The 21,874-nt window shown below is 41.8% G+C and overlaps 1 protein-coding gene across 1 annotated transcript in view; it reads left to right on the forward strand.

Annotated features, from left to right (window-relative positions):
• The window catches only part of LOC128507598 (uncharacterized), a 135,925-nt gene that overhangs the window by 77,504 nt on the left and 36,547 nt on the right, over positions 1-21,874 (forward strand). Inside the window, exon 3 of the mRNA XM_053478634.1 lies at positions 17,260-17,554. The gene's annotated coding sequence lies outside the window, so the exon portion shown is untranslated. The remainder of the gene's footprint in view (positions 1-17,259; positions 17,555-21,874) is intronic.

Below are 21,874 nucleotides of genomic sequence, written 5' to 3' on the forward strand. Positions count from 1 at the left end.
GTTTTTTCCCTAGCATCTGAGCTCTCAGCCTAATGTCCAGGCCGATGACCAAAGAGTAAATCACAGTGTGTCTCCTGCTGAACAGCTGCAGATTTAAAGGCGTGTGCAGGCTTTAGTACACCTTCTACATCAGAGACGTTTTAGTTTTGGATGAGTGGAACAGGACATAAACCTGAGACTTTAATGCAGCTATTGCAGTTCCATATTCTGATGCAGGTGCCTTACAGTAGAACTTCTTATCTTGTGTACAGTAAGTGCACACAGTCCCCTTTAAAAGTACAGCTACTGCAAAGTTAAATCTTTATTTGTATGAACATGCAAGGTGGGACATGGAACTATTGGAGTTTCAGGAGTGCCTTAGACTGACTGAACAACAACTGGGTGGTGGTAACTCAGTGTATTAAGACGATGAGTTACTGATAGGCAGGTGGATGCCAGACTGCTGCTGTTGGGCCCTTGAGCGCGCCCCTTAACCATGTCTGCTCCAGGGGCACTTTATAATGACTGACCCTGTGCTCTGACCTCAGTCTACTTAGAAAAAACTGGTATATGCGAAGAATAAAGAATTTCACTATACACCAATATGTGATGAATAAAGGCTGAACTCTTGGTTTAAGTCCTCGGGTGTTACCGCTGAAGACTGAAGAATTTCTGTTTATTTTGAAGCTGAGAAGAGACATACACAAGCATTAGGATAGAGATGTAACTTGGATTGCAACTTGGATTGTCCTAAAAAAAGAAAGCAACCACTGATGTACCAGCAATCAGACACTGAATGGGTCAAAGAAATCAACAGCAGCTGAAACTTTGCAAGAGCCATGAAAACCCAGAAAACAACAGACAGGGGACATCACACACAACCTCTACATGGCATAGGTGAAGGTGTCACAATCCATCATTCTAAATAAGATTAAATAAGTGAGAAGGCCAGCTTAGAACGTGAAAAGGAATACAGAGACATGCCGCAAAGTACTCGGACCAAGATGAACCTCTACCAAAGGTCAAAGTATAGAGAAAGAAAGGATCCAAAATATATGAATGTTTCATTCAAGCATGGTGTCAAAGTTTGAGCTTCTATTGCTGCTTCTGGAACAGATTGGAATGGTAGCCTTGAAATGAATTCTCGTGGCCAATTTACAGAGAAATGTATCCAGTCAAATTGGGAAATACTTCATTATGTATCAAGACAACAGAAGACTGCATCGTGGGGAAAAAAGGGGCCGGGTCAATCATTAGACCTTAACTTAAGTAAGGATGCATTCACAAATAAAATAACGCATTAAAGAAATGTGACAGTGTATTTATTTGGCAGACGCTTTACCCAGAGCAACTTACGCTTTAGTCCCGTTATACTTCCGAGCATGAGGGTTAAGGGCCTTGGTTTGGGGCTCCACTGTGGCAACATGGTGGTGGGGTTTGTACACAGGTCCTTCTGATCAGTAGTCCAACATCTTAACCAGTGAGCTACCCTGGAGGATGTGAGATGAGCCTGCAGCAATACTTTGGTGATAAAAGTTATTCCATGCAAGGGAGCTGATTTGAAGTCAGTGTAGCACTGTAATTATTTACTTTCATTTCCTTCAGTACCATCTGTTCTAGTACTTTTGCTCTCCTAAACATTGGTTGGTCTGCCAACAAAACATGTCATGCATGCCAACAAAATGTGCCAACTTGTTTTACACATCTAAATATCAAACCGGATTTCTGATCTGTCATCTTGGCATGTGCCAAGTATTATTTATCTCCTGATCTCAAACACGAATGTTTTTACTGTATAGCAAAACAATTGGCGCTGTTGTTCTAGTGCTGTGGGACGGGTTTGTCCCTGATTAATTTTGATAAACAGTATGATTTTTTTCCCAAAAAACTGTAGTTGGCAAATAGCTAAATAGTTCTCACTAGTTTAAGAGCTGTGTTTGGGAAAAGAGTTGTCATGCCGCAGTGATGATGATGCTAAGCAACTCTGCTGTGCATTCTGTAAACTCCCTTAAGCTCTGGCCCGGTTGTATTCCTGCAGCTCGCCAGGCCAGATGAACACTGCATCACCCAGGGGTGAGTCCCCTCTGGCTGGTCACTCGCCTGCACACACACTCACACACACACACACACACACACACACACACACACACACAAACACAAACTTTGCCTTGCATTCTCAGACATTGAGACTGATGGAAATGAGTGATTATGGAAAGGAAACAGGACGCACAGCTGATGCTGTTTGGTGATGATGTGTGTGTGTGTGTGTTTGCGTGTGTCAGGTTATTGCCTGGTAAACTCCATGACCTCTCAGGTGTAACTGTTGATCCCATTGTGTACTTATCCTCCTCCTTATGCTTCATTATTTTCGCTTTTATTAAAAGACAAGATGTTTGTAGTTTGTGCTTTTGCTCGGTCCAGCTGTTTAAACCTGTAGAAAGGTGGATGTGAGGAATTTTCATTCTGGAAAAATATAAAGAGCCGTCTTAGACAGATAGCATTTGTTCTCCTTTTTTCCCCTCCGGAGTGCCTCTGTTTACTGTATTTGGTCTGCTTGCACTCTGACTCGGGTGCAGGTGTATGTTGCACGGAGGGTTACCACAATCAGTAGTATCCCGTTCACGTGCACGCACTCTAAACCAGCTGATGCTGGACACAAGTGCAACCTGACATTATTCAGCCCCTCCAGGAATTGCTCTTGCATAGGCTGGTGTTACTTCATTTTAAGCGGTTTGTTTTCATCCAGTCCAGACTGGCATGTGATTGGTTCCACATTTTGTTGGAGATCTAATCTTTAATTTACATACAACATAAAGAGCAGCACCTCCAAGGCTTTATTAGAGAAATACCACACCAAAGATTTAAGATAAAGAAGATTGTTGGAGTTTCTATTCAGCTTTCAGTTTGTTTCAAATTAATTCTCACTTCTACAACCTACATTTAATCTTTTTTTTTTCGTTCTGTCGGATTTCTTCTGGGGGATCCTTGGCTGCTCCATAATTTGAACAATCTGAGTCGACATGTGTATGCACATGTAAGGATGTGTGCTTTTGTTTAAGAATGTGCTTATATGACTGCATGTGTCTGTGCTTCTGTCTCTCCTCTCTCAGCAAGTCTGATTAAATTTGAGCAGCGCAAAATGTGAGTTCATGAGCCTCTTGTCTCTGTGTGTGTGTGTGTGTGTGTGAGTTTGACCGTGGCACTCAGAAGCTTCGACCCAGACCTCAAAGAATAGATGAAGACCCAAATTGAAAAGCGAGGAAGTGACCTCTGATCTGCATAGCTTTGCAGCGACACTATTGCAATTTGTCTCATTTAACCAGTGTCAAATGTCAGACATGATCAGGATTAATGTTAGGGGAGGGGACTGGTTCTGAACCAACATGCACAGGATTTTGGAGTTTTTTTTTTTTGTTTTTTTCCCCCTAGAAGAGTGGTGAATGGTTGACTGAAAGGTAATTCAGTATTTGCATGCGCTTGTGTGTTTGGAGTGTGCAGTGAACAGGCAGGACAGGACACCGACCGTTTAAAGGGTTCACAGATGAGAGTGATGATGGGACTTGGAGGTTAACAAAGAAAACTTTGAGTGATGAGCTGGGTTGGGAGCAAAACATGTGTGTGGTTTTGTGCCGGGGATGAGTGACGTGTGTTTTCGTTGGGGCAGGAGGAGCGTGGTGGCTTTGCAAAATCAGCACTGATATGCAAAAGAACAATGAGAGAAAGAGAAAACAAAAAAACAAGAAGAAAGAGCAGAAGAGCATGATGCCACCATCTGCTTGCCACATGCAAGGCCTGCAGCACCTCTATAAATCTCAGATGCGCTCAGCAATGCAGGGTCACATTCCGCCAGGCAAGAACTGAGCTGGATACCGCCACCCAAACACGGAGCTCCATACTTCCATACGTATAGGGATACCGGGACATCAGTAGGGCATTTAACGGCATGGAGAACAAATTGCTAAGATCTGCGTTTAATGCACACATTGTGGCTTGGCTTACATGTGTCGTGATTATACTGTTTACACACCCCTTCCAAATTTCCTTAAAAAAAAACAACAAACCTTTTCAATACAAACCTTCCCCCATCGCCATCCCCTGATTCACGACCACACTCTTCCCCTGGCTAACGGCTCGTCAAACTGTCACCTCTCGCTGCCTTTCGCGGGTCAGGGTCACGGAGGTCTCCGGAGTGTGGGTGGAGGAGAATGTGCAGATGATTTGGGATTTCCTGGAGTTACACATGGCCCAGAATGGTTGTTATGGCGATCCGCCTGCTAACCCTTTTGTTTTGACAGTGCAAAATTAACGCTCCTTGTTTCTTTTCTTCCCTCTTGGCTCATCACGACAGCTCGCGTTGTCTGCCATTCATGTGGACTCTGACACTGTCCCTGCTGGCATGTGTGTACAGAAATGTGCAGCTATAACGGTAACGTGACAGCAGACTCCTCCGAGCCCATCTGCATGGACTGCACGTGGCGTCTCAGGCAGAAAATCAAATCTCCAGTTCGCTGAAATATGCAGCCTCTTGGTTAAAAGTCAGATCCGTTTGTTTGAAGTTGGTTCAGTTACCTCCTCCTTTCTCAGGATACCTTCTCAAATTCTGGCAGCTGTCACTTAAAGATCTGCTTTGGGAAAAAAAAAAAAACTCTAGTCAATGTGGCACCCTCGATTCAGGAGACAGGGATCACCAACATGCAGCTAATCAGTACAAGGAGATGTTTCTAGTTATCTGTCAGTCATGTTGCTGTTTAGAAAGCTCCCCTTTAGGCATTCAAGCCGAGGCAGTGTGGGTGCAAGTGATCTGGGGTTGTGGCTTCAAAGGGAATTTTTACGTGAAGTTTAATGCAGCTTGTGGAATATATGCATACGTAATATTGCATGCTAACATTATAGTCAATAAAAATCCATCGCAATATATATCTACTTAATGTCGATAAACACATAGATGGAACACTAGGCATACTTTAGTCTATTAGGTGATCAAGATTTTCTACAGATTTCTTTATTTATTATCTACTGTAAATCTACTAGTATTAATACTATATGTTAATCTACACTGAATGTAGTGAATGAATAATATATTTCAGCATCTATTATGGTCATAAAAATGTCTTTCTGGAATAATATCTCGAATGTACAGGCTTTCAAAGCTTGAGATGTATAAACTGTCATGGAGAAGGGAATAAATCTTGTAATGAGTGTGACATCTAAGCTTTCTGTCTGTGATTTATATGCTGCACTAATATTGTATGAACTTTTTCTTTACTTTCATGTGATGCACTGATTTTAAGACATGGGTCAACACTCGATAGGTCAGACAAATAAGCTAAAATAGGGTAATATTTCTCCGTCCAGTTTGGAATAAATATTTGGAAACGTACAGCTTTTTTACGAGAGAGGAAAAAATATGGCCTCCAATTAAGGTTATTTGGGTAAATCGCCTTCCTTAAGATGTGGAGCCACTTATTCTAGGCTTGGGTTTGATTTCCTGGAAATTTTGATAAAACGAAATCATCTTGGTGAAAAGTAAAAAAAAATAAAATAAAATGATATAATAATATGGTACGCAAAGATGATTCACCACTAATTTCATGTTCCTTCCTAAAAGAAAAGTGCACTAGGGTGCATTTTGCCCCACTCGAGTGGTGGATGAGAGCTTTCAGCTAGTAGCAGGGCCCAAATGTGACATCACTGTGTTGCTATGTGGTCAGTAATGAAAGACGAAGGTTCCAGAAAAAGCACATGATAAAATGCGGCTGATGAAGGACCAGCGAAAAAATTGCGTCTTATTATTATTATTATTAGTTTATCACAGCCAAAGAGCGGGACAGCCTGAGTTCTGGCCAGAAGCTGTGCTGACTGAGCGGGAAGAGGGTGACACAGGCCAGTTAGCTTCCCATTAGAGATTCCGAAACCCTGCAGTGCTGGATTAAAAATAAAAAAAAACACACTGCGATCGGCAGCGCTGCCCACAACCGTTAATGTGGCCTGCTGTTGGAGAGCCAGAGAGACGGCACACTTCTTCCACTTAAGAGGAAGCGATTGGAAATGATAGCTAGAGTGATTATATGAGAGGATATGGAGAGATTAGAAGGAAAACACAAAGACCATTAGCAGAATTCATAGCTGGAAAAAACACCAAGATAGCATCATCAAAATTCATAAACGTTTATGCCATTAACAACTATACACTGTGAATACAGTTTCAACGCCAGCAGCTGACACCGGTTATGAAATGAAAAGGATCCTTTTTCTACACTAACAATAAACCTGAAGCAGAGCATTAAATTCTCTTTACTGCTGTTTACTCTGGTTATACGAGTATTCTCTGGTCTGTAGTGGATCTCTGGAGGATTCTTGATTAGGAGCTAATATTAAGGATGGATCATGTTCTCAGGTTTGAACAATTTCTTCTGCAATTTAAAGGGTTTAAGAACAATGCATAATATAAGTTCATAAGTTCATCGCAAACTTTGAATTCTCGATCTTGGTATTGGCATGAGAGCATATGGGGTGCTCTGTCAAGTGTTTATTTCTCCTTTATCTCACTTCTTCTTTCTGTCTTACAGTTTCTCTCCCTCTTTTTCTCTTTCATCCTGTGCCAAAAAAAAGTCTTTGGACATACTGTATAAGATAGGCGGGTGCAGGGTTTGGGGTGGGGGGCGTGGTGGGAGTCGACTCACATAAGGGAGAGAAAAAATGGAAAGAAAGCAGGATGATTTTTGGGGGAATGTGCCTTTGTATTTATGCACTAAACTTAATATTGCTTTACATCATCTGAACCAAATTACGCAGTTGAACTCTGTGTCCTCAGTGCTTGGGCTGACAGCCACACTTGTCCCAGATGGGCAGAGATCTGCTGATCCATTATATTTGTCACTTCGGCAACAGAAGCACAGAACCAGAGAGTGTCAGAGAGCTCTAAAGTTTATCTCTGGTTTTGTATCTTTGGTTTAAAATCTTTGGTTGTTCTTATTTACCATGACCTGCATACTGTATATATCCACAGCACCAAAGGCATTTTTCAGATTCCACCATGTTCATGAAAGCGTTGTCTCCTGTCCTTTATCGTATGAATCTGTCCTGGAATCAAAGGCCTTATAATAAGCAAGACAGTATGGCTATGTTCACATTACCAGCCTGAAGTGACTAATGTCCAATTTTTTTGGGCTAATGTGACTCAGATCTGATTTTTTTAGGGCTGTCTAAATGCATGAACCTGATGGTTTCTAGATCTGAGTCACCGTCATATGCTGTCTTGGATCGAATACATGTTCGATACGCGGTCATGAGACTTGTACAGGAACGAGAACAGATTGGAATTCATGCAGATTTTTTGCCTTTGCGCATGGGGTGCTTGCTGAGGTCAGTCAGCTCTGGCAATTCGGGGATTTTATGGCAGTGCTAGCAATAGCTGCTAAAACAGTTAAAAAGCGAAGTGTCTGACTTATTTCCTTCTTTTGGACATCAACATATAGAGCAAAAATAACTGCTTGGTATCCTTCAGAGCAAAATCCCAAGCATGGTTTTTGCTGAAATTGCATCCATTGTTTAAAATGAATGAGCGGTCGCACAAACTCGTGACGTGTTTTAGTCCAGATGGCGCGTATCGAATGCGCTCATGCGTTCCGTTTCAGAAGATAGATGAGTCCACATTAGAATCAGATATGAATGTGAACCGTCATGACATTCAGAATTGAGCAATGTGACTTGTAATGTGAACGTAGCTTACCGTATGAATGTACTGAATTACAGGATATCATGGGGCTGAAAGCCGATCTAATAGAAATTAATGCTTGCACAAACCATATCTGGCAGATTATTATTATTATTATTATTTATTTGTGTTTTAAACAATTGTACTGGGATGCTGGAGTTAGTAGCTGATTTTCACTGAAGCTACACATGCCTGGCAGGGACTGTGCTTTTTTAATTGATTGAGTGTGAGAGTGCGGTCATGTTACTCTTACGTTATTAATAAGCAATTTACAAACGATAAAACAAACTTACCACGCTGCATAGCACAGTTTAGAGCTGGTGATACGCATAAAAAGTCTACAGATCTCTTTGTATCCTTCAATAACAGGCATCTGAGACCTTTACGAAGCAGACAGCATCGATGATATATTTCAGCACATTACTCCGCATGAAGAACAAGCAGAAATTACAGGTATTACTGAGGGGCTGATGAGGAATTTGGGGCATGGGTAATGACTGTTAAGATTGGCTTGGAATTGAACTTTCAGTGTCCCTCGTGGATATGAAGTGGAAAGTTGTCCTGTTCGTACATGTTGCAGAGAAAGTGGACCGAGATCCTCTCTTCTGGTGCTTGTGAAGATAAATGACTTTCTGCAGAAATGGAAAAATACGCATGAAGACAAATGACCTTGAGTAAAGGCAATTAAGGCATTTAATTTTTATACAGTTTTAGCTATTATTTTATAATTGAACATTTAAGCAATCAGTGTGTCTATTTGGTAGAAAGGTAATGGTTCCATTAAAAAAAATACATTTAAAAGAAAAAAAGGTACATAACAGGACTATAACAGGTCTGATTCAGAGGCAGAACTTCCTGCCTGCTTTCTGTCTGAGATACAGCGCTGACCTGTTCTGTCTCGCCACGGCCGTGGGAGAAGGAAAGCGGACCACAGATGGGGGCACCTCAGGGCGGATACACGTGGTTTTACATGCAGACTGGCATTATCTGTGTCTCTCTTGTCCCCAATCAAAAGACAGGACACTAAATATACACCGTAAAAAACCTTCCCAGGCTCCTATGGGCTCCAGCAATGTAGCCACCACTTGGGAGTTTGGCCAGTGACATTGCCTCCGACCTCTTCAGAAAGTATTTTAAGGTCAATTACAGGGTGCACTGACTTCTGATGGCCTACTGCATTTTAAAAGGCCTTATATTAAAGGTTTATGTGGAAGTCTCGGACAGAGTTGAGTTCGCTAAGGCATGGACCATTGTTACCGCATACCCACACGCAGATCCGCTGAAGACAGTGCGTGGGTGTGTGTTCATGAGCCCGTGCACATACCGTACCAAGTTGAAAGAAAGACAATGCGTCTGAGTTCACTTAGTGTAGCATATGGTTTGTATGTTGTGTTCATCTTGGCAAGTATGTACATGGTATGCATATGAGATTTTTTTTTTTTTTCAAAAATCATTCCACTGAAATTTCGCCAGACCGAACTATGAGGATGCTGTTATGATATCCTGTCAGTAGTGTATATTTGTCTGTTCAGTGTTCAGATTGCGATTATGATTGAGTCTCTCATCATCTCTACACTTAGTAAAACAGAGCATTACAAGAATAGGTACCTATGTAAACTGATCACATATTTCTCACAATCTCACCATCTGACTTTGGTACAGTACACGGATCGAATTAATGCAGGATCTGATCAAGTTAATGACAATCACATTCTTACTGTTAAAATTTAAGTTAACATTCCAACACTAGCTTTGTAATGGTATGTACAGTACTACATTACGTTTGTGTATTATAATATCTCTGCAAGCCTCGACCCATTTCCTTGGTTTTTTTTCTGCTTTTCCTGAAACGCAACATCAGTCACCATGCCATGTGAGGATAGAGGAAGTGCAGCAACTTGCAGACTGCAATCTGTATACTGATGTGGACAAATCAAGACATGATTGATGGCTTTGGGAAGACTGTGATAATCATGCTCCACTGCACATAAACAGTGCTGCTGCCAAACACATAAAAGCTCCAAGCCCCTTAGTGCGCACGTCGCAGGAAACCCTCAACACAACTTCCATCGCCAAAAAAAGCTCAGCAGTGTCCATTTTTTCCCTGACACCCCCATCCTGAGAAGATGCATTGCTCGGTCATCAGATACGGGAGATCCAAATTCTTTGAGCTCAAGACTTTAGAGAGCACAGCGAAAACATCTCGCAGAAAATCATCAGAGTCTCTTCATGCCCACAAATGAGAGCACTTTTCACAAATACTGCCTGTCCATAGCCATCAGTGTCATAGATCATCTGTCCCACTTTTTATTTTTTTTAATGGAAAGACTGTACAAGTAAACATGTGTGTAGATTTATGTGTGTGCATACTGTATGAGCAAGTGTGTGTGCATCAGGCTTGTTTGTACATCAACTCCTTTAGCTGTAATTATTACATCAAGTCGAACGCCGGATTACTGCTGTAATCTCTGCTCAACTCTCTCATCTTCTTTTTCAACCCATTTTTTATTTTCTGTATGGTAAGGCCACACGCATGAGGAGTGTACCACATGCCACAGTGTAGCAGCTGCAAAAAGTTAAAAATACTCTGCAACCTGCTCAACGGCCTCCTCCTACTTCTCTAAGCTCTCCACTAAGAAGATGTTACCGCCGACTCCAGGTTTAGAAAACATTACGCTTTCCTTTGGCCTGGAGGAACTCTGGGAGGAGATCAGGTCATTCAGGGCGTTGGGCCGTAGTTACCTAGCTTCACTTCTTCTGCTCTTTCAAATGCATCATAATTTCAAATTAATGTTTGACATTTAGCATTAATCATGTGTATTAAAATGTGAATGGAAATATTCAGGTTAGTCATCAGGCTGTCCATCAGACATCAGACAACTGAAGTTGCATTAGATCCAGGTGCTTTGGGACTGACAGCTGTAACAGCTGCAATTCAAACTTAGACCGTCTCATGAGATGCTGTACATTTAAAGTCTTTTTCCACTCTGAGAAATAAGAGCCCTGGCAAGCAGCTCTAGCAATATCTCACAATTTCACCACTGTTACTTTTTTTAGTGAGCCCAGCCAATATTGGCACTACAAAAGTGAACAGAGATTAAACAGAAATGAGTCCAGCCATATTGAAGCTCTGAAACTGTTCACCTAAAGTCTAATCATAGTCTTGACACAGTTGAGTGGCTTTAATCCATCCACCCCAACCACCCCAAACCCCCCCCCCCCCCCCCCACCACCACCACCACCACCACCACAGTCTGTCTCCCTTTTGCTTGCTGTCTCATGGTGTACCCTGGGTTGCAGTAAATAACAGAAGAATGCAGGTTGCTCTAATGTGAGGATGCCCATGAATAGGCTCTTTGAGACGGATAATGTTTGCACTGCCTCTCGCGTTTTTCCCCTCTCTCTCTCACTCTCTCTCTCTCTCTCTGTCTGTTTGTCAGGCTGTCTCTCTCTCTGTCTCTTTCACTTGTTTGTATAGTCTAATCTAATGATTATATAAAATGACAGTGTTGACGTCTAACTTTAAAGGTATACACGGTGTAGGGAAGGACAAGCAAGTCATTGCCACACAGTATGAATCATGACATGTTCATTCTTCCCCAGGAGAAAGGGGATCATTCTGTAATTGTGCACTCCCAGTTTATCCTGGAGTTATGCTCTAGTCAGTGTCGTTAAATTATTGCCAGTGTTCATTAATGACGATTCTCCATGGATGTTCTGGGTTTTTTTTTTTTTTTTCCTTCTCTGTGCCGCTCTGAACCTGGGAACATACTCAGTGAGCAGCATCACTGCGGAGAGAATAAACATCGCCTTGATGCTATGTCTACAACAGGCCTCCCGGCTAGTGTTTGCCCTGGGTATAAAGACGAATAGCAGCCGCTCAGCCCCGCGGTGCATTCAAATGGCACACCATGGTGCGATTAGCCGCTCTGGTTAACAGTGAACGTAATAGTTGGAATTCATAGAGGTTACTGAAATAGTCACACTTTTTTATGCATTAATGTACGTACTGTAAAAGCGTCAAACTATGATCTTTTTTATGAGTTTGTTTTCGTCTGCTACATCTGCTTCACCATGTGGATCGATTAAAAAAGCTTTTTATTAAGTCTCTGATTGTGCTTAATGTTATTTTAAATGTGTATGTCATTTTTTAATCCAGGAACTGATTAGTGCAGGTCAACGACCATCATTCTCTTTTGTATGGAAACTTCTTTGATTTCCCTAATGGCAATAGAAAGACAAAAGCATTTAAAATGTGTGCAATCTCATCTTTGGCCAAAAGCAGTTTAATAGGTCTGAAAGCAATCAAAAATAATGTTTTTTTTTCAAGGGTGATTGAGACAACTTGCATTTGTTTAAAAAGTCCTTCAAGAGATAATAAAGTGGACACGTGCTTCTGGATGCGCATGGGTGGGTATCTACTGTACTCCTGTATTTACAGTGTTTATCAATGAAGAATTCAGGTAGCTTTGCTATATTGCGAAAGCTTTTGATGTGTCACTCAAACAAACACGGTCCCAAGTTAAATTCTGAAATATCCCCAGAACTCAAACAATAATAAGGATGTGGTTGGTCTAGTTTATGTCTCTTTCTCTCTATTTTCTTCTCGCTCCAGTTCTTTCTTTCCTCTTCTCCCGTACGTTTACTGGATCCCAGACTTTGTCCAAACCTTGTGCTATAAAATGCACTCTTAACTACATACACAGTCATTTCCAGAAATGTGAACATGCCTATTCACACACTCACCCTAGACCTAATGTGAATATCAGATCAAACCTGGGGAACTTTTTCCCTACAGGGTTTGTTATTGTTGTTGTTGTTTTTTTTTTTTTGGTCACCCTATGCTGTCAGTGTGTCTAATATTTGTCCTCATTGTGCCAACATCTTTAATTAAATGTGGATTTATTTTATGACTTAACACATACACACACCCACTGCCAGCATCAACATGGCCCGGAAGAACCTGACCTGAACAGAGCACACACACACACACACACACACACACACACACACATGCACGCACAAGCCACTGGCAGTCGTTTCCCTGAGGACAGCCAGCTAGACGTAGCCGCCATGCTGTTGTAAATGCTATGGACAGCGTACAGTATGTGGTATTCTACTATTGGCACGGGTGGCTCCTGGCTGAATGGCTACTGAATTATCTGTGTAATGAAGCCCATGATGACAGATAATCTGACACACCACTGTTTATGTCATAAATGACATGTTTGGTAGGTGACACTGTCCTGTGGTTGCAATGTTGTTTTCAGCCAGGTCATGTAAAACCTCATGTGTAAATATGTCTTCGCTTATTTACTTTTTGTCCTTTGCATATATCTAGTCTACTTGTGTCTACGTTTTACCTGAAAACAACCACCTCCTTTTTTTTTAACTTGCCACATTTATTATTATTGTATGACTTTATTATTGAGTCAGTACAAAAACATTTTTGATTTTCGAAAAACAGCATTCCACCTCAAAATTCTAAGTTCTAGAAAAATATTTGTACGCCAGAAAAGAAAGCAGCATATTATATAAGTGACCACTTTTTCAACACAAAACGAAATGGAAGCTGCTGGGTTTTGCATGCAGAAATAAGCAGGTGCAAGTCCTCAGAAGACCTGTGGGTGGTTCTGCAGGATGCTTAGACAAACTTCCTTATAAGGCTGCACAAATTGTACCTGATACTAATGGGGTCCTCCAAGCATCCTCACAACCTCACATTGTTTTATTAATTACTGTTTACTGGGCTTTGTTTTTTTGTTTTTTTTTTACAATACAGTATGTCTATTATGAACAACTCATATTTGCATATTTAGTCCCGCCATTTGATGTTTAATAACCTCCACTCTTCTGGAAATATTTGTAGAGCATGGCTGTGGGATTTGTGCTCATTCAGCCACAAGAGTGACACGACAATGAGATCAGGCATTAATATACAGTGGTATGAGGAGACATTCATCTTAAGTGTTCAGAGGGGTTGAGGTCCGGGCTCTGTGCAGAACACTCAAATTCTTTCAATCCATCTTTAACAAACTTTCCTTATGGAGCTCACTATGTGCACAGGGGCATTGTCATGCTGGAATCAGTTTGGGATCATTAGATCCAATTAAGTCAAATCTTTATCCAGAGACTTTCTATATAAACTTCAGGCAAGAGTTTGGGGAAGATCCACGCACACACACACACACACACACACACACACATGCACTACCGCACATTTTTCTAGTTCTAACCCTTGAAATAGTTTCAGGTATTTGTGTTTTTTGTGAAGTTAATTGGGTTGGGGATTTGGTCCAAAACCTGGCAACTCTTCCCATAAGCATCATATTAATGCCTTTCAAGCTCCATATTAATCTGGTCAATTTGTTCACATTCCAGAAATGTCTGTAGACACTTTCAGATTCAAACACCCTCATTATCTTTTATTTAATTGTGACCAACTTAAGCAACCCCAGATCATAACACTGCCTCCAGAGACTTGTAAAGGTTGTCACTATGCTGCCTTCTTCCCCCGCCGCGCCCATCGTTCTTCAATAGGGTCAATATGGACCACAAGACCTTTTTCCATCGCTTCAAAGTCTAATCTTTAATCTTGTGTGTGTGTGTGTGTGTGTGTGTGTGTGTGGAAATGCTTTTACTTTAACTAAGATCTATAGCCGTGATTTCTATTGTTGATTTTTTTTTAATGATGCAACTTAACCACGAGTTTAAGTGATCTCCGACCAAGGTCTTCATGTTTTTTTCCAACCACATTTCTTACACAAAGGGGATGCTTCAGCATTATTCTTCTGGCTTTTAAAAAAAAGTGTTGAACATTTCTTAGCCCAATTTCAGCAATCTCCTCAGTAATTTCCTTGCTTGATGCAGACTTCTTTTTTTGGCCAGGCAGTGCATGTAGTCTTGTATAATACACCACTTAACCTTTCTACTTAACTCTGAGCAACGCAATCACTCAAATGTTTACTCACAATCACTCAATTTTATGTTTGATTATTGTTTTGTACATTTTTTTGTTTGTTTTTTTTAAGCTGTCTTTTTAAAAGAGGCGTTTTTGTCAGTCTAATCAGATGTCTTTTGATCTGCAATCAAGAAAATGTCTGAAGTCCAACTGTACTGTTAGACAAAGTGTCATGCAATTGTATTTTCAATGGAATAGAGAAAGCTGACATTCATAGGTAGTAAACTTCATTCATCATAGGTAGTGTTCTTTTTTAAGGTTCTGAAACTCTCTGACAGCTCATTAGTGCCCCTAGTGGTTTAAACAGGCATCAGTCAGGAATCTCAGCACTGCATACAGTAATATTTTCCCTGCCTTTATTCACGAGACGTCAGTGACAGACTCATATAATCAAACTGCTATCTTTAAACTCTTTCTCCACTCACTGTTTTGGATGTATTTATCATCTATGTTATCACAGCAAAGTGAAATTACACCCCTGGAGCTTGCGGATGACTGTGGGATTCGAATCATGAGAGCGCGTTTAAAATGGCGTGTTTTACTCTGGCTTGACGAGATTATCGTCCTTAAACAATAAAGAGGGCAGCGATTAAAGGATTCTTTCCTCCTTTCTTTGCTTCTTTTCTTTCTAAGTCCAGGCGTGTGTCTTCCCTTTCACCACATGTGGAATGGAGGCTGACGATGATGATGATGATGATGATGATGATGATGACTGTCTGGAACTGTAAATGCTCTTTTTGTGGTGTGGTGTTAATTTGACACTATTATGGCATTGAGAAGGCTGGGTGTCTGTGAGGAGGTGTTAATGAGCTGATGCGGGGGCTTTCACTGCACCGTGATGTTCGTTTTTTATTGTATTTGTTCATTTGGAAGCCATACATTTTTGTTATCGCTGTCTCATCTTCATCCTTTCACTTTTTAAATTTACTATCACTTTCTTTCTAATATATATATTTATATAGGCTGTGTCTGTGCATGCCGTCATCTTGCTGCATCACTTTCAGGGGCGGTGGTAGCTCAAACAGTCAAACCCTCTGGGTTACTAATCAGAAGGTCAGAAGTTCAAGCCCCAGTCCCGCCAAGCAGCCGCTGTGAGCCCTTAAGCAAGGCACTTAGCTATCTGCTCCAGTGCACTATCCTGGCTGACCCTGCACTCTGACCCCAGCATCCTAACTGGGATATGCAAAAAAAAAAAATATATATATATAGGTGTAAGGTCCACAGGACAAATAATTGAATCTTCCATGTGGGTCCTTTAAAAGACTTTATAGTAAAGCAGTAACTGGCTCATAATTAATACTTCCCCCAGTCATTGTCTCTGGCTGCATGACAGTAAAATATATCCTCTCTGTATAGTAGTTAATTGTTGGGGGTCATGCAAACACACATAGGTGATGCCTCGCTCCTTCAGGTTGCGCTTTAATTCGAGCTCTCCTTTACATACCATGAGAGCAACAGGTATGAAGCTAAATGATGATGAAATGCCTGTAGGTTCGAAACAGACAGCTAATGATCGTCAGAGCGAATCACATTTGTCCCTTTTTATATGCAGCATAAAGAAAAAAGTAAAGAAAAAGAAATAAGGACAAGTTTCTGCTACTAGGCAAATTTTTTGTTGTTGATGTTGTCATAATGCATTCATTTTCCATTGCGGTGTACGCTCCATAATTGTATCTTTTCAGGGCACACATTATTTCTCCCATGCTTCAGTCAGCCTGAATAAATATGGCCTTTGAAACGAAAAAAAAAAAAAGATTAAAGTCTCAACTGTCTCTTCGTGACAGTGTGTGTGTGCCCTGGTTTGGCTTGGCCCTGCCTGGGTAGAGAGAGAGAGAGAGAGAGTGTGTGTGTGTGTGTTTATATATGTGGTGGCGATGGGGGTAGGGCTTCAAGCCTTTCTCCATGCACAACCCCACTCATAATTACAGGCAGTATGCAGTTCTCCTTAAAGAGCAATTTTCTTCTCCAAAGGGGACAACACTCTGTTTGGCAAGGGGTGAGAGAAAGAGAAAGTGAGTAAGGAAGGAGTGATCAGATAGTGTGTGTGTGGTAGCGGAGTGGGGCAGATGTGGGTGATAAGTAAGTAAGGTAAGCAATTACAGTATATTTCTACTGTAAATGCACAGAGAGGACATAGTGACACACACACACACACAGAGGGAGAGAGAGAGAGAGAGAGGGATCTGATTCATGTCACCAAGTAAACTAAACACTCTGTTTGATCTGGCGTTTTCTAAAGCACAGTTTAATTAAAGAGCTCAGCAACAATGATTAAACGTGTTTCTGACCTTCCTTTGCTCTACTTTTTCTTCCTCTGTGTGTTTGTCCCTTCATCTGTCATAGCTCCTTTCTCTCTCTCACACACACACACACACACACACACACTGCACTGTGCTGGCAGTGAACTGTACTTGGCGGTTTTTTTTGGCATATGGTTGGCCCTCATTTGGCTAGGGCTGGCCCTGGAGTGTGCTACTGACTGGGAGGAGGGAAGAGATGCAGAGAGGGAGGGAAGTTGTGGGAGGGAGGGAGGGAGGGAGGGAAAGAGGGGACGGAGGCGTGGTCTCCAGCTGGTAATGAAGACTTCTCTTTTCATCCTCAGACTGTAGAGTTGGAGTGGCCGGGGCTGGGGGCTGCAGTGTTCCAGTACACTCTCTCTCTCATTCTTTCTCTCTCTCTCCCCCTCTCTCTCTCTTTCTCTCCTCCTCTCACTCTCCCTCCCCTCTCTCTCTCTCTGTCTCTTCCTCTCTGTCTCTTTCTCTCTTTCACTCTCTCTCTCTCTCTCTCTCTCTCTCTCTCTCTCTCTCCACACATGAGCCCTGGGTCTTAATGCGAAGCTCTGGAACTGCTACGGCAGATATGAGGCTCTCACACATGGACTCCACACACACACACAGGTAAGAGCTGTGAGCTTCACTGGATCGGTCAGAGTTGTCTTCATGTGTCTGTTTGTCTGTCTGTCTGTCTGTCTGTCTGTCTGTCTGGGTGTCTGTCTGGGTGGTTTTTGGTGGTAGTGGAGTTTGTCACTTCCAGTACCTGAGCACACACTTTCATTTATTCACACACACACACACACACACACACACACAGGGATGACAGTTGGCAGTCTTTCCACAGTCTGTCTGTGTAAAGGTCTCTGTGAGACGGGACTAGACTAAGGCAGTATTTAGGATTCACAGTGAATGTGTGCAGTGTGTGAGAGCTGTTGCATTGGCATCTACATCCCCCTGCTGAACTTTTGTACCCTTTCTGTATACATCCATAGGGATGATGTGGATCTTAACAAGTCCCACAGTTTGTACTTATGCCCGTGCAGGTCCGAGTTGTTAACTCGTGTGGAGTAGATTACGCAACATCTGGGATTTCGCTCCATAGTAAGTTGCGTAAGCGTGAATTTGTTTGTATAAAAGTTTATGTTAGGGTTATGTGTATGCCTGATTTAGTATGTTTGTGTGTGTGTCTGTTTCTGGCCTGGTGTTTTGCCGCGCTGATTAAGCCGTATTGCCAGAAGGATGCCGATGGCGATTCGAACTCATCTGTGTAAATATGATGGGGACAGAGGGTGGAGAAAACTTTGCTCCTCTCATCTGTCTCTCAGCCACTGCGGCTTTGATGTGAGGCCTCTGGATCTATCGCTTCCCCCTGTGGCCCTCTGCACACTCAGACCAGTCAACTTTCATTTGCATTCTTAGGGATCTTCGTCCATCCATGCACTCACTCAAACTGTCTCACTCTGCTCTGGCCATCCGCTTTTTCTCTGCCCTACAATACATTCTGTCGCTCCCTGTCAGAGCCCTCCAACAACCCATATAACTACTGATCCATCTGTACATCAAGTCACCCACCTATACATCCTCCAACACCCTCGCCTAATTAATCTATTTATCCATCCATCATCCATCCATCCCTCCATCATCTACTTTTTCATTTATCTATCCGGGTACTTAACTATCCATTGCACCAACTATCAATCCATGCATTCACCACTCCATCCCCCAATCCACTCCTCCATACACACATACAGTACATCCACATACAGTAATCATCTGTACATCCATCGAGTCACTCATCCATCTCTCTAATTCTCACCTGTTTCTATAGGGACACATGACTGCTCTCTCTTTCCAAAACTCTTACCGGAAAAATCTTAAGTGACTTTCCGTTAGTTTTTGTGTTGGGCCATGAGAATTATGGTTTCCCAAATGTTCCTCTGAATAGTATACAGGAGCCGAGGCTAATTGAAAAAACACAAGCAAGAATCTGCCATGGAGGAGACGGACCTGCTGTTACTGGGAACTGTGTAAATGGACTTTCCAGAAGTGGCTGCAGTGGAGGAGGAAGGAAAGTGCTAGAGAGGGTAGAGTAATAGTCAAAGAGAAGACAGAAAGAAATGGTAAAGAAGAAATGCAAAGAAACGTCACAGTTAAGTATGAAATAGAGGCCTGAGAATTCATAAGTGCAAAAATAAGCTGCTATTAAATTAACAGAAATACACAGTAATAGCAACAGGAATATTCCATGTTATTCCAAGTTATAAAAGACATAGCGCTGCTTAAGTTGGCCAGGAGGCTTGTGTATTTTAGTAGGACACTGTAATGTCTCTTGTATGCCACCTTAACAGTGTCAGTATTTGTCTGGGAGTTTATGAAAGTATGAGTGATGCATCTTAGTCAGGTTACATGAATTCCACTTCACAGGAGAATAGCTCACTGTGGAGGGTGCAGCAAGGCCTGTCTTTTCTACACTCAGAAATATTTCATCACTAACCAGCACAGGAATCTTCCCCAGGTAGCCATTGCCAGGCTGCAGTGAGGTGAAATCTCTGAGCTCCACTACTGAAGCTCGTCTGCCTGGCTGATTCTTTTGGCAGATTTGTTGAGGATTTGCAACATCTCAAAATGCAATCTCTGAGTCTTTGTGTCTGTGTGTCTGTGTGTCTGTGTGTGAGACACTGAATTACTGATTTAGAATGAGTGATTTCTCTTCTTATCATACTGTAGTTTCCCACCATGCCAAAAGGGCTGACCCACATGTTTTTTTAGGGGCTTTAAAGTCATTGCTATGCACGACTCATCTTCTTTCGTTGTTTATTTCGTACATACCGTCTCTCTCTCTCTCTTTCTCTCTCTCTCTCTCTCTTTCTGATGATGTCTTTTGTTTATCCTTTCTAAACATTGTCACCAGGTAACAAACATTGCACACAAACAGGAAGTGAGATTTTGTTTATGCCCACTAAGAAGGGCTCACACCATGGACTGAATAAAAAGGATTGGACAAACTCCCTGTGATGCCCTTCATAGGTTTTCTGAGTTTTGAAACATAAATGTGGGCGCTCTGGTCGTCGCCATCTCGACAGAAGCTGTCCCTGATTAAACCGGGGTTAATGCATAAATGGGCAAATGGGCAGAACAAACAGAGCCTGACTGTTGTTTAGAACCCACCTAGGTACTCATTCACCACCCACATGGTATCGAGCTTAGCTTTAGCTTATCTAAAATGCTAGTGTGGCTAACATTAACTTATACGCTAATGCATTTGATTGAACTCTGTCATCCATATCCTACACATCATGCTTTTATAACTCATGCAGTAAATCAAACTACATTAATTCCAGTTAGTTAATTTCGGTTAATTAAAGTAATGTATAGCAGTTTGACACTTGCAATGCAGCTATCACTCAAAATGGCCCCGCCCCTAATATGCATCATTTTATGGCTAAATATAATTTAAACTTATGACTTGCATAACAATTTACTCCCCTGTACAGTTGTCATGAATGGGAAATCTAGCCATTTTTTCTACAAGGCATTTTAACATGGGGTCTATGGGGATTGACTCACTTTTGGAGCCAGCCCCCGGTGGACATTCAAGGAACTGCACGTTTTGGCACTTCGGGATAGTTTTTTAGAACCAGAGGTTGCCACTTGTCTCACACAAGGGCACACACAGTTTGGTCAATTACTCTGTCCTGCAGCCCTAAGTGGTTGGCACTGTCACCTTTGCACCTCCAGTTTGCATGTTTTCTGCTTGGGGAGTTTCCTCCCACAGTTCAAAGACATGCAAATTAGGCTAATTGACGTTCCCAAAATTACCCATGTAATGAATTGCCACCCCATCCAGGGTGTACTCCGCCTCATGCCCCAAGTCGGTTGTTATAGGCTCCAGCCCCCCCCCCCCCCGTATACAGGATAAAGCAGTACAGACGATGCATGAGTGAGAGACTCTGTCCTGCCCAAATAAAATGGTCTCTTTGTGGCTTAGCAAGTGATAACTGCTTTCTAGTGACCTAAATAGCAGTTTATACATAAAAGGTTAAATTCCATTTGGATTTTTCATGAATTAAATTTATATTCCTGTTTGCATATGCAGCACCTACAGTAGGGTGTGCATACTTTACTTTATGTACTTTTTACTTTATTTGTTGATTTTTTTTTTTATGTAGCCATAAGAAAATCACTTGTTAGTGAAGTAAATAATAAAAAAATCAAAAAACTTAAATTTGCTATGGAAAATAAAGAATGAAACAAAAAGGTCAGTTCTAGGCTCAGCAACGTTATGTAACAATAAAATGAAGTTAGCTATGGAGTTTTTCTTCCCTGATGGCACAAGCATATTCCAGGACACCAACTGTGAAAGATTGGTTCAGGGAGCATGAAGAATCATTTTCTCACATGAATTGCCTACCACATTGCGTGCCATAATCAAAGCAAAAGGAGTGTGTTTTGGCCAGGCAGTGTGTATATAGTGGGACTTTAAAGATGCACCGCAGTAAGACATGTGACTGCTCCCTGCTTGTGTGTATGTTTCTCTGTCTCTGTTTGGCCACGTTTTGCTCCATTTACACTGAAATGCCTCTGAAATTAACTCAGCAAATTACCTATGTTTAGTATACAGCACTCACCATTAATTTTACACACACGCACATGCACACAGTTCACTGCATCTCCTTGTTAGGGTGGTGGATTTTTGCACAATCAGCACACATCGAATGTAAAACACATGAGTCAAAGGAGAAAAGTGGAGCTCATTCATATGCATCCTTTACCACATGGTTTTTCTTCCATCATCCTCAATGTCCTCAGTATGTCAAGGTGCACTATTTTTTATTAGAGCCCACACCGGGAGCCAGAACTCAGCTCATTCACAGCATTCTGGCATAGAGGATGAGAGCTGCTGATGATGGAGAAGTGGAATAAGGTGGAAGGAGAGGTGAAGAA

This window comes from Clarias gariepinus, chromosome 2 (assembly GCF_024256425.1).
Source record: "Clarias gariepinus isolate MV-2021 ecotype Netherlands chromosome 2, CGAR_prim_01v2, whole genome shotgun sequence".
Lineage (NCBI taxonomy): Eukaryota > Metazoa > Chordata > Actinopteri > Siluriformes > Clariidae > Clarias > Clarias gariepinus.